At 38.6% G+C, this 12,925-nt stretch overlaps 1 pseudogene; it reads left to right on the top strand.

Annotated features, from left to right (window-relative positions):
• The first annotated feature begins 9,579 nt into the window (after positions 1-9,579).
• LOC132267801 (small nucleolar RNA R71) lies at positions 9,580-9,678 on the top strand (annotated as a pseudogene).
• The last annotated feature ends 3,247 nt before the right edge of the window (positions 9,679-12,925 follow it).

The following is a 12,925-nucleotide window of genomic DNA, read 5'->3' as shown; positions in this document are numbered from 1 at the left end:
CCGAATATTTCTGAATAATTACCAGTTTTCCCTTAAAGCTTTAAGTGTCCATTTTTCGTCATCATGCCGTTTCTCCTTCGTCCGGACTCCGAATCATGCGATTCTTGAGTCCATCTTGATTAGTTTTTCGTTGTCCTTCCAGTGGTGTGCTCGGTGGCACCCGAATCTATAATTTTTAGAAATGACTATTTTGCCCCTGGGGGCTTATTTGTCATATTTTCGATCTTTTGCTTCCGCATCAGTTCTTATTGAGTTCCACGACCTTATGGAAGGTCACTTTGACTTCTTAGAGTCTTATTTTTTTTTTTCACTTCCGCATATCGGATCCGTTATCGGGTCAATTTTTGGTTCATCACAGAACACGCTGGCCTAAAAATCAGGGTCGTCACATGAGCAATGTCATGGAATCACAATTAGGGCTAGTAGGTCGAGTGATCAAACAATTGGTTGGTTGGTTGATTAAAGAGCAACTAAATTAAACTAAGTGATAGCAAAGAATGCAATTAAGAGTAAGTAAGAGAGAGAGATCTTGGGGTTTAGAGATCACCACCAAGGAATGCATTTCTATATCATTGACAAGTGATTAATGAGGGCAAATGGTGTGTTGCAATATTGGTGTGTGTGTGTTTGGTTGATTCAACAAGCAAGGATGACTAGTTAAGCATGTATTGTCTAAACATCATGTGAAAGGCTCAATATATCTAAGCGATGAAGCATATATTGTCTAAACAACATGTGAAAGGCACAATAAATCAAAACAAGTCATTAATCCTTTTATTAAGCTCACAATCCAAATACAACACAAGGATAGAGACATATGCTAATTGCATTCAAAAGCTTGGATCATCAAACAACAAGCATAGATTGTCCTCCTATTTAACACTACATCTAAACTACTAGCATGAAAATAAACTAGGGGAGAGGCACAATCCATCAAGAGATAAGTATGAACAATCAAGAGAATCACAAAAGCATTCCTTTAAGCACTATGTTTTGACAATCTCCAAATCTATAGCATCAATACACATAGACATGCATCAATAACACAAAATCTAGAGACAAGCACATGAACATCTATTCTAGCATACATAGACATATGGATAGAATGAAATGATTAATTGGAAGCATTAAACCACATAAATCATTGAATAAACAAGATCTCTATAAATCAAAGTGTCAAAACATCAATTACAACTTTAATCCCTCAATAATACACAAGATTAAGATATAAAAAGCATGCTTGGGGCTAACTCTAGCCCCAAGAGGATGTGTAGCCACTTATGTTGATGTTGCTCCAACCCTCAAGGGCTAATTCCATGGTTGAAATCTGCCCCTTGTTGATGAAAAACTCCAATGGTGTCTCTAGCCTCCTCTAATCTTGCTCTCCAAGAGATGATATGAAAATAATGTTGGCTCCCTTTGTAAAAAACAATCCTTATCCTTATATAGGTAGGTCAAAATGACACCCAAAATGAGCTGGGGTCGTGCACACAATATTCCCTAATGATTGGATAAAGGACAACTTTCAATGAGATGGAATTTTAACTTTTTCGTACTGGAGGAAGTTCGATCAATCGAACCTTAGACTTGGATCAATCGAACTGGCTGAGATCTATTGAACTTAGGTTGGATCGATCCAACTAGTTGAGCTTTTTGGGAAAAGACAAGTCCGAGATATTTTGGAGAGATATTTATGGGGAAAAGGACAAAAGTGGTTAGTGGGTGGTACAGCTGTGGATAGGATCAATCATTTGAATAAGGACAAAAGTGTTCGATCGATCGAAGGATGGTGTTGGATTGATCGAACTTTTGGACTTTATGCTTTTGGGTCTAGGCTTGGATCTATCTTGAAGTGCTGAGATCGATCATTGTTCGATCGATCGAACTTTGATCTTGTATCGATCGAACTTTGCTGCTTGTCACTTTTGGCTTCATTTGCGTTCTTCTTCCTCAACTTTGCTCCTTTCTTTGTTTAATCCCAGAATTGCTTCAATTAAGCTCTTATTTGGCTGAGTTAGCTTATTTTCGGGATAAGTGCCTGAAAATAGAAATAATACGAAATCAATCTAAAATGGTAAAGTAAGATAGATAAAGGTACTAGACTGCCTAAGTTTAAGGGGTTTAAATACACACTTTTCAGCGCTCATCACACCCCCAAACTTAAATATTGCTAGTCCCTAGCAATGAACTAGAAAGTAAAGGAATAAAATAAACAACTATACAAGTATGAATCTAGAAAATAATAAATGGATAACGCCACTTTCGTAGGGAACACGATTGCACTTAGCATATGCAACAAGCCTTTTAAACCCCTAGGTTACCCCTAGTGGACAAGTGAAGTCTCGTGAGGGTTTCCAGAAATGGTACCCACAAACATTAAGCTCATTCTTTCAAAAAAGGCACCAATATTGCAAACAAGCATTGGGAGAAAACTACCTCAAGTATGCAATTTTTTAACCCTTTCCCAAGCAATCTCCCAAAATCTCAACATCAAGCAAACAAGTATGGTTCTCCACACATCAAGAAAATGATAATGCAAATCAAAACAACTCTAGAATCCTTTTGAGTGGACCGGCATCAAATGTGTTGCTATCTTAGCCAACTAAAGAATTAATCACATCCTTACCCTCAAACTAGCACACAAATCTAGTACCAATCATCAAGACAAAAAGTGGACCTTTTATTAAAGCTTTATTGTTCTAGATGCGCTTATTCTTTTCACTCGATTTTTTTTTTTTTTTATAGGATCAAAGATGGAAGTATGGTGCAATGTGTTGATCTGTTAAGCTTTCTAGCAATTCATGAGGTCGAGCGTTAGGTCAATGAATCCCAAACCAGATGACTTTAGGGCATTAGGCATTCAAATACCCCTACGGACTTACAAGCTCAAATCACCTAGGCTACAAATTAAGACAACCTCCATCTAATCATTTCCCACTTCTCACCTTTTGGGAGAAGTCCTCATTTTTTTATTGCTTTTGCTACAACTATTTTTTTTTTTTTTGCAAGTTCAATTATTAACCTAGAGTTTGGGCCCTCCACCTTTCGGCGTGAGAAGTTTAGTACTTGATGAGGCTAGAATCCCGGCTACTTAGTGAAAAAGGGGTTGTTATCCACCTTTATCAAGAATGAAAACTTTCAATGCATTACTAGCTCAATTGGGATATAACCAATTCAACAATCAACAAAGCATGTGCCCCAGAAATGAATGCTAGTGTAAAAGACTAGAGTGAATCTCAAAACAAACACAAAATCAAGATGATATAGACCACAAGTGCAAGCATGATATCAATTTTTTGAAAAATTTACTCCTAAATGGCATTCATAAGGCATACAAGGAGTATTGAACTCTCAAGTCAAGCAATTTTTAAATTTTAAGTAATATAGTCCTCAAAAGATCAAAATAATAGCTAGAAATGGACCAATCATAGAAATATCCCTCAAATACACAAGTCATGCTCAAATTTTGAATTTAAAACTAACACTGTAAAGCACCATTCCCCCCAAAACTTAAATTGCACAATGTCCTCAATGTGCAAGAGAACAAAGGAAAGAGTAGACCAGTGCAACTAAGCAACAATGATCGGGACTGAAGGATCCGAAGTGGGTAGCATGGCCCCCTCCCCCAAACTTAGGATGAACTGTGGTCCTGAAAATTGGCACTTGGATAAATTCATCAGATAACAAAAATGGGATAATCAGTGCACAGTAGACATGCAAGTGTAAATTGGATAAACAAATAAAGAAATGAGAGAGGTATATGGGTGGTCCTGGAAATTGGGTAGCACTCTTTCACTGAAGTCACTATGATGCACTTGATGGAGTCAAACATACAGATATGAGAATACAATCATATGACATCCATAGCAAAAATAGATATATATAAAACAGATAAAGTGCAGGTATAACAAAAATATTAAAGCCGACAGACCGGCTATAAAAATAATAATGTACAGTGACAATAGTAAAGTATCAAAAGGAGAGAGGGATCATAAGATAGAAAAGACTGGAAGCTCAGGAGGATGAGGTAGGACGGGCAGGTCTAGCTCCGCGGATGTCTCTGGATAAATCTCTGAACATGGTCGCAACATCCGTACGGAAGGCAGCAAAATCAGCTCTGCGGGCTGTGAGGTCAACTCGGATGGAAACAACAGCATCCTCAAGCGTCTACAGACGTACTCCAAAGCCGGGGTCATATCTGGAGTCTCAGGCATAGATGAATCAGAAGAAAGCTCCTGAGTCTGCTCCTACTCATGAATGGGCGACCTGGCTGGAGAGTCCTGCTCTGCATCGTCTGCAGGGCACTCTAAGTCTATGTCCAAATGCTCGGCAGGTGGATCAACTGGTGCGTCGTCCGTTGTGGGATGTGTTGCTGCTGCCTTTGCCTATGCCTTCTCCAGCTCCAACTCCGTTGTAGCTAGTACCGCGTGGTCCTACAACCTAGTAATAATAGAGCGGTAGGTCTTGTTCCAGTCCTTCTTGAGGTAGTGATAGGAACCTCTCTCGGGGTGCTCCCGAGGATGGATGGGGTAGCGCTGATCAATGAGGATCTGGGTGATTAGGTGGCTGAAGGGAAGAGATTTAGCCCGTCCGGGCGTCTCCTTGCTGATGTACTCATCATACAGCTTCCTCATCACGCTCCAGATGAGCGCGGGAATGGACACCCAGTGCCCGGTGTAGAAAGAGTAAAGGGCTGTCAGATAATCGCCCCTCCTTTGAATCTTGTGCCCCGCCATGTATATATTCTGATTGAGAACGGAATCAATAAACCATAGGTCATCTGGAAGGAATGTCCGGGCGGCGAAGATCTCACCACTGGCATGGTGACCTGTGAGAAAAACTGCCACATCAGCATATGAAGGCCTGAATAGCCTCGGATATGTGTCCTGAAGCTTTAGGGGACATCTGTGTGGACAGCGGCAAGAGCGGGCTAAAGTGTCCATTGTAATGGTGATCGGATGGCCATCGATAGAAGTGACCATCTCGGCTGTGGTACGCGGCAATGGTCGGAGGTTCTGGTAAAACAACCGAACCAGCCATAGGTAGACCGACTCTGTAATGGGGGCAAGAATAGCAGCTAGGCCCCTCTGAATAATATCCTAGTAGGCGGATCGGGTCAGCACCGATCGAGAGAAGAAGGCCATGTTAAACTCTGACTCATGGTTGAGCGTCATGTGCGCATATCGAGTCGTGGGCCTATCACACCCCAGATGGGCTAGCTGAGTAGGCTGAGCTAGCTGAGGTGGTATATGTGAATGCTCAGCTCTAGTCTGTGGTGGAGATGGTGATGGAGTAAAAACAGGATGAGCCGCAAAAGTGGATGGTATGTGGTCATCCTTAGGCTCATGAGATGGTGACTGAGGCGGGGTAGCCTGTGCTGGCTCCCACTGTGCATAAGAGGGCTCTGCTGGCTCCTCTATCCATGGCCTAGTATGTCGGGTGGGCTCGTGTTGCCTGTTAGCAACGGTCTTCCTCTTTACTATGGCCTGCAAAAAGAAAAAGAAAAACTTGCAATGGGAGTTAGTGCCAGAATAAGAAATTTAGAAGCATGAAATAGAATCATGTATGCCAAATAAAATAGGCAAAAAAAATATAACATGAATCCATGTAAGTGGTAGAATATGAACATGCTAAACAAAGTAAGTATGAAATACATCCAATATGGAATATCACGGGCATTGGGCATAGATATGATAGCATGAACATAAGATAGAATGAATGAGGTGTGTGTGTGAGATCTGTGAAGTTTGATCGATCATAAAAAGAAGTGAGATCGATCAAAAAAAATTGGATCGATCGAAAGTAAGTGAGATCGATCTCACTACTTCGATCGATCGAAGACATGAGTTCGATCGCTCTCCCAAGATCAATCAGAGATACTAGTTCGATCTATCGAACTGTGCAATGTTGAAAACTCAAAGGTCACAGATCTGTGACTTTGGAAGCATGGGGCCCACACGAACGTGTTCGTGGGCCCAACAACACATCAAATCAACAAGTATCCATCACAAATCGAGGCCCCAACTCCCAAAGATAGATCAAAAACACATATATATACATAGAAGCATACACATATATATACATATAAAAACTCAGGGCTTCAAAGCTTTAAAAATGGAGATTCAACCATCTAAGCAACCTGAATCGAGTATGTAAATCATTAAATCATCAAATCGAAGATCAAATCCCAAAGTGGATCTCGGTTCTTACCTTCAACGAGTGAGAGAAGTGGATGCGAAGAGGGGAAGATGGAATCTGAGATGAGAGAGAGATGTGAAGCTTGGAAACTCGCCGGAAAGCTTCGCCGGAGATGGTGAAGTGATTGGACAGTGACAGCGACGAAGAGAGGTTAGTTTTAAGGATAAGGGTGAGTTAGATCGATCTTTGTAATCGATCTTGCAAACCCTCGGTTCTATTTTTAAAAACATTCCCGATAAAGTTCAATCGATCGAACTCAACTGTGATTGATCGGATTTTGATGAACTCTCTTCAAAGTATTTTTTGATTTTTGATTTTTTTTTTTTTTTTTTTTAAAATTGCAAAATGAAAATTAAAAATTGGGATTAAAATTTAAAAAATTGGAAAATAAAATAAAATATTTTTGGTTTTTTTTTTTTAATTAGATTTAATTGAATAAACATTAATAATTAAAAATTAATTACAATAGAATATTTTTGAATTTTTGAAAACTTTTTAAAAAATAAAATAAAATGAAATACAAATGCAAATATTTTTGGATTTTTGGAAATTTGAAAAGTCAAAGCAAAGTCAAAATAATGAAATGAAGATTGAGATCAATCGAAACAAGAGTTCGATTGATCAGACAGAGAGCAAAAATATGCAGGTTTTTGGCTCAAAAAATTGGCTAACTGTTGGAACATGAGATCGATCGAACTGGGAAGTTGGATCGATCGAAGAACTTTCAGATCGATCTTGGAATGTTTCGAACGATTAGACAAAGAGCTGAAATATGCAGGTTGATGCAGGCTCAAAATTTTTCTAAGTGTTGAGTCATGAGATCGATCGAACTTGGAAGTTGGATCGATCAAAGGTCTCTTGATCGATCTAAGAGTTACTTCAAACGATGGGACGGAGAGGTGATTTAGATGCAGGTTTCTACAGGTCAAAATTTTTTCTAAGTGTTGGATGCAGAATGGAGTTCGATCGATCGAACTCAAGTTTGAGATCGATCGAACTATGCAGAATGCTCAATAATGACATGAAAGCTTATGCAATCATCACCAAAGTTCCTTGAAATGCATATGAACCAAAAACAAGTATCTAGACTTCGTAAGAAATGAAATGAAAGATAGAAATGGGAGAGGAATAGGGTTTTGACACCCTACGAATGCTTTTGCTAGTCTTTAATGTCTCTAGCAAGACATTGGGTTCTTTTAGCCCAGATTAAAGATCTTATAATGCATCCCCTCCTTGTTGGGGTGATAAATGCTTTAAAGTCCACCCAACAAATGGTTCTTTGAAAAACTTGTTGGATTAAGCTCAAAAGAAATCTTTGGTCCCTTGTCTATGCAATTACAACCTTTGGGCTTCCATGCCCTTTCAAAGCAAGAATTTGAAACAAGATTTTTAGGATGCAAGGTTGAAGATGATCCTTTGGAAGTCTTGGTTTTACACAAAAGCTCATTTCCTTGACATTGAAGATCATGACATTCATTTATAACATTAACCTCTCCTTCATATTTGTCAAATAAATTGGGTGTGGGATTAAAGATATTCAACTTTACCTTCATGTGGCCAAATTAGATCTTCATTATCCCCATCCTACAATTGATGTTGGCATTAGCGGTTGCCAAGAAAGGACAGCCAAGGATAACGGGAATTTGGCTCTTAGGATTGGGAACTGGTTCCGTGTCTATGACAACGAAATCAACCGGGAAGAAGAATTTGTCAATCTTTATCAAAGCAATCTCAATTATACCCCTAGGCTTCTTAATGGATCGGTCGGCAAGTTGCAAAACTACCGACGTCGGTTTCAATTCACCTAAGCCCAATTTGACATAAACCGAGTATGGAAGAAGGTTAACACTTGCTCTTAAGTCAAGAAGCGCCCGATTAATGATATGATCACCAATAATGCATGATGTAGTAGATGAACCGGGGTCCTTAAACTTTGGAAGAGGGTTATGTTGCAAAATTGAGCTTACTTGCTCGGTCAAAACCACTTTTCTTAGTGCTTGGCTCTTGTTCTTCCGCTTTTGGGTGCACAAGTCTTTCAAGAATTTGGCATAAGCCAGAATTTGCTTAATTGCATCCAATAGTGGAAGATTAACTTTCACTTGCCTAAACATTTCCATGATTTCATTGGTTTTTACCTTTTACTTGTCTTTTGAAATGGATCCTTTTAAGGCATCCGGAAATGAAACCTTTAGTTCAAATACTTTTTCAAAATTTTCTTTTGACCTCTCTTCAACACAAGAAGTTTTCAAATCATTTTTCAATAAAACCTTTTCAACATCATTTTTCAAAACTTCTTTTTCAAACACATCTTTCAAGACTTTCTCATTTACAAGGTCATGTATATGCAATGAGGGAGGAATGGGATGTGAAACAGGAAGGGTGACAACTTGAGGTTGCACCGGTTCACTCTCTTTGTTGGACATTCCAACTTGATTGTCCACAATCCTACCACTCCACAAGGTAGTCACCACATTAACATGTTCAATGGTGTGGCCTTCCGATGAGGAATGGGTTTCCACAACACATTGTTGCTTATGTGGGGCATTTATAGGCATCTTTCCCTTCTCTCTTGCATTGAGAATGCTTGCTATTTGCCCTACTTGGGTTTCTAGCTTCGCAATAGATTAAGAGTGAGAATGAAACAATTGAGTGTTAGCCTCTAAAGTGCCTAAGGCATTCAAACTTTCTCTTCAAAGGTGGGACTTCTAGTATTACCTTGGGAATAAGATTGGTTGGTAAATGAGAATTAACAAATTGATTCCCTTGTGATTGATAGGCTCTATAACCTTGGGATCCTTGGTTTTGAAGTGGAGGTGGAATGTACTTCCCTTGGAAACTGCCTTGGGAAAGGTTTGAGCCCTCTCCTTGGTTTTTCCAAGAGAAATTCAGATGATTCCTCCAACTTGGATTATAATGAGTGCCATAAAGATTGTTCCCTTGGTTCACAAAAGCCGTATTGCTTGTTTATTAGGTTCACTTTGCACTTGTCCATGAGGACAATGAGAAGTAGAATGAAAAACACTAGAACAAGTCATACATGTTTCATTTGATGCACGATGAGAATGGTTAGGGAAGGAAGATACTTGGTAGTTTTGGTTAATTAAAAATTGATCAAACCTTTGAGATAAAGACTTCCTTTCAGCGGCTATTTCATTTGAATGGTCGACTTGATGTAAGCCAACACTCTTCCTACCTTGTGAATTTCTACCATTCTTGGATGATAGTGTTCTATGCAAATAATTTTCACTCATGCTCTTATCGAGATGCCACACGTCATCCTCATGCCTATCAATGTATGAGCCACCCATGGAAGCATCAACCATACCCTTATAGTTGTCCAATAAGCTCTCAAATAAATATTGAACTAATTGCCATTTGGGCATGTCATGATGTGGACACTTCCTAAGCAATTCATTGAAGCATTCCCATGCCTCATGAAACGTTTCTCCATCCCTATGTGAAAATTCTCGAATTGAGGTTCTCATGGCATTGGTCTTAGAAACCGGATAGTACTTCATCAAGAACTCTTGTTGCATTTCTGCCCAAGAAGTGATTGAAAAAGGCCTAAGATTGTTAAACCAATACTTTGCCGTGTCTTTTAAGGTGAATGGAAAAAGTTTGAGTCTTAAAACCTCTTCCGGCATGTCCGTATATTTTACGGTGAAACATACTTCAAGAAACTCATCCAAATGCTTATAAGGTTCTTCACTTGGAAGTCCATGATAGTTAGGAAGCATTTGAATGGTTTATGGCTTAATTTCATAATGATGTGCTTTAAATGGAGGCAATTGGATGCATGTAGGTGCATTATACTCATTAGGCACATGATGGTCTCTTAAAGCAAAAGGTGGATTAGCTACTTGAGCTGCAACATGAACACCTTAGTTTTGAATTCCTTGATTGTTGATGGGAGGTTGTGGAGCATACATTGGCCTTGGCATTCCATATGGAACCTGGCCTTGTTGTTGTGGTGGTTGGTGAATGAATAGCCTAGGCATGCCTAAAGGTACTTGTATGTTCTCATTGTGCACATTGGGATGAAGGATACCTTGTTGGTCTATGTGACCAAGGTCCTCAACATGATTATCATTATGGTCATCCATTGAAAGATTGGCTCTATTTGAACTTCTTCTTCCCCTAGGATTTCTAACGATAGATTAAAGATGTAAATTAAGAGGGACAAGAGTTGGTCTCAATGAACGACGCCCATGCATGCACAATGCAAAACACAACAAACACAAAGAATAACAAACACTATGCCTTCACAACAATGCAATTAGACTTCTTCCACAAACATTTAATTCATACTCCCATGCTTTAACAAAAATGATGCAAGACAATTAAAAGTAAGCCTCCACGCGGGCCGATGATTTAACTAAGGGATTGAGTAAAGAAAGTCTCACAAGGTCCTTTAGCACTTCAACTCCAAATTTAAAGTTTAGCTTAGCAATTTTTAAAATTTTTAGCTTTTTACTTTCTTTGCTTGCTTGAATTGAATGCTTGATGGCTCCTTTGCTTGCTTCCTCTCCAACAATGCACCTTGTTAAATAAGAACAACACAACAAGTAACCAACAAGAAAAATAGAACTAAAGTAAAGACACGATCTGACGTTGCCAAATCTAATCAATCAATCCCCGGCAACGGCGCCAGAAACTATGATGTGACCCGAATGTGTGCACAAAATAATGCACAACACTTTGAGTTTGCAAATTAGTGTCAAGTGGGCATCATGCTTAAATTTATAAATCGCTTAACACCTATACTATGTAGTATGAGTGAGAAGGGGTCATCCCAAGGGATTATGAGGATTGAGCAATGTCATGGAATCACAATTAGGGCTAGTAGGTTAAGTGATCAAACAATTGGTTGGTTGGTTGATTAAAGAGCAACTAAATTAAACTAAGTAATGGCAAAGAATGCAATTAAGAGTAAGTAAGAGAGAGAGATCTTGGGGTTTAGAGATCACCACCAAGTAATGCATTTCTATATCATTGACAAGTGATTAATGAGGGCAAATGGTGTGTTGCAATATTGGTGTGTGTGTGTTTGGTTGATTCAACAAGTAAGGATGACTAGTGTGGCATGTATTGTCTAAACATCATGTGAAAGGCATAATATATCTAAGCAATGAAGCATATATTGTCTAAACAACATGTGAAAGGCACAATAAATCAAAACAAGTCATTAATCCTTTTATTAAACTCACAATCCAAATACAACACAAGGATATAGACATATGCTAATTGCATTCAAAAGCTTGGATCATCAAACAACAAGCATAAATTGTCCTCCCATTTAACACTACATCTAGATTACTAGCATGAAAATAAACTAGGGGAGAGGCATAATCCATCAAGAGATAAGTATGAACCATCAAGAGAATCACAAAAGCATTCCTTTAAGCACTATGTTTTGACAATCTCCAAATTTGTAGCATCAATACACATAGACATGCATCAATAACACAAAATCTAGAGACAAGCATATGAACATCTATTCTAGCATACATAGACATATGGATAGAATGAAATGATCAATTGGAAGCATTAAACCACATAAATCATTGAATAAACAAGATTTATATAAATCAAAGTGTCAAAACATCAATTACAACATTAATCCCTCAATAATACACAAGATTAAGATATAGAAAGCATGCTTGGGGCTAAGTTTAGCCCCAAGAGGACGTCTAGCCACTCATGGTGATGTTGCTCCAACCCTCAAGGGCTAATTCCATGGTTGAAATCTGCTCCTTGTTGATGAAGAACTCCAATGGTGTCTCTAGCCTCCTCCTCCTTTAAGCTTGCTCTCCAAGAGATGATATGAAAATAATGTTGGCTCCCTTTGTAAAAAGCAATCATTATCCTTATATAGGTAGGTCAAAATGACACCCAAAATGAGCTGGGGTCGTGCACACAATATTTCCTAATGATTGGATAAATGACAACTTTCAATGAGATGGAATTTTAAATTTTTCGCACTGGAGGAAGTTCGATCGATCGAACCTTAGACTTGGTTTGATCGAACTGGCTGAGATCTATCGAACTTAGGCTGGATCAATCTAACTGGTTGAACTTTTTGGGAAAAGACAAATCCGAGATATTTTGGAGAGATATTTATGGGGAAAAGGACAAAAGTGGTTAGTGGGTGGTACAGCTATGGATAGGATCAATCATTTAAATAAGGATTTATGGTGTTGGATCGATCGAACTTTTGGACTTTATGCTTTTGAGTCTAGGCTTGGATCTATCTTGAAGTGCTAAGATCGATCATTGTTTGATCGATCGAACCTTAATCTTGGATCGATCGAACTTTGCTGCTTGTCACCTTTGGCTTCATTTTCTTTCTTCTTCCTCCACTTTGCTCCTTTCTTTGTTTAATCCCAGAATTGCTTCAATTAAGCTCTTATTTGGCTGAGTTAGCTTATTTTTGGGATAAGTGCATGAAAATGGAAATAATACGAAATCAATCTAAAACGGTAAAGAAAGATAGATAAAGGTACTAGAATGCCTAAGCTTAAGGGGTTTAAATACGCACTTTTCAGCGCTCATAATTAGGCTTTAATTCACTCTTCAACATAGGTAAGTTTGAGAGTAATCGGAGTTGTTTTGAAATCTAGTAATATTTAATTAATTTATTCCGGGTGTACTATTCACCCCATTGGAATTCCGACTTGACATTCTTGATATGCATGCTATATGGTTTCACATATATTAAATCTAGAAT

The sequence above is a fragment of the Cornus florida genome, unplaced genomic scaffold, assembly GCF_030987335.1.
Source record: "Cornus florida cultivar Cherokee Brave unplaced genomic scaffold, ASM3098733v1 CherokeeBrave_3.0.0_Hap2_Chr07, whole genome shotgun sequence".
In the NCBI taxonomy this organism is placed as follows: domain Eukaryota; kingdom Viridiplantae; phylum Streptophyta; class Magnoliopsida; order Cornales; family Cornaceae; genus Cornus; species Cornus florida.
Note: the sequence above shows the minus strand (reverse complement) of the source record. Positions and strands in the feature narration are given on the sequence as shown.